The following is a 1,190-nucleotide window of genomic DNA, read 5'->3' as shown; positions in this document are numbered from 1 at the left end:
AACGCCCAGATAAGAGAAGCGGCATTAAAGCAAAGAATGACTACCAGATACAACAAGAAAGTCATTCGAAGAACATTTGCCGCAGATGACTTGGTCTTAATCAGAAACGACATTGGAATCAACAAGTCAGGAGATGGAAAGCTCGCCGCAAATTGGAAAGGGCCATACAAAATCAAGGAAGTGTTAGGGAAAGGTTATTATAAAGTAACCGACCTGGACAGCACTGAGCTACCAAGGTCATGGCATGCTTGTAATATGAAAAGGTACTACAGTTAGAAGCGAACTCTACTCCCTGATGTACTCTTTTCCCAGCTTCATGATTTTTTCCCAAAAAAGGGTTTTTTCTGGAGAGGGGTTTTTAACGAGGCATCATAGTAGAGGCTAAGGGAAAATATGCTGTGAAGACCCTTAGTAGCAAAAAGGTACCTTCCCAATTAATAAAGATCTTTTTTATCACTATATTTCTCTTAAATATCCTCCTCTATTTCTTATAAGTCTTTCTACGAAACGCGCCGACTTAAGCTCGACAAAGCGTAAAAATCCCATGAATCGACCTAACATGGTCGTCAGGATAAAACGACGAGGTACAAGTCGGTGTAAAGAGGTTAAACAAGTTGATCGTATTAAACTCGGAAACTATCCGACTCTTAAGTCAAAAGGAAATCCGAGTAAAACAAACTCGAAAGAGCTCCGAGTAAAAGAAAACCGAGCTCCGAGTAGATGAAAAACGCATCGCAAAAATAACCTAAGTCATAAAAACTCACTAAAGCAAAGTTGAGTATAAAGGATAACAAAAGAGATATGAAAGACCTGAAAAGTTTAAAGTTTGCATACAAGCCTTTGCACGAAAAAGGCTCGAGAAAACAATGCAAGCTAACAAAGGGTTTTTCCGAAAAAGATCAAACATATCCAAAACAGAAAAGCATGTGCACGCGTAAAGTAACTTAAACCCTTATCCCAAAAAAGGGCACCTACTCCGATTAGAAAACCCTTATCCAAAAAAGGGCATTTATTTTGTTTAAAACCCTTATCCAAAAAGGGCACCAAACAGATCATTTTGTTTACGGCCTCAAAAGGCCAAGAAGCAAATTGTTCACAACCACCAGCAAATAAATAGAAGTTTAAAAAAGGGGGGACCCACAGGCCGGGCCCCCATATAGCCACAAAAATAAAGAAGTCATTTCTTGGAT

The sequence above is a fragment of the Arachis duranensis genome, chromosome 9 (assembly GCF_000817695.3).
Source record: "Arachis duranensis cultivar V14167 chromosome 9, aradu.V14167.gnm2.J7QH, whole genome shotgun sequence".
Classification (NCBI taxonomy): Eukaryota; Viridiplantae; Streptophyta; class Magnoliopsida; order Fabales; family Fabaceae; genus Arachis; species Arachis duranensis.
This window is presented reverse-complemented; position numbering follows the sequence as displayed.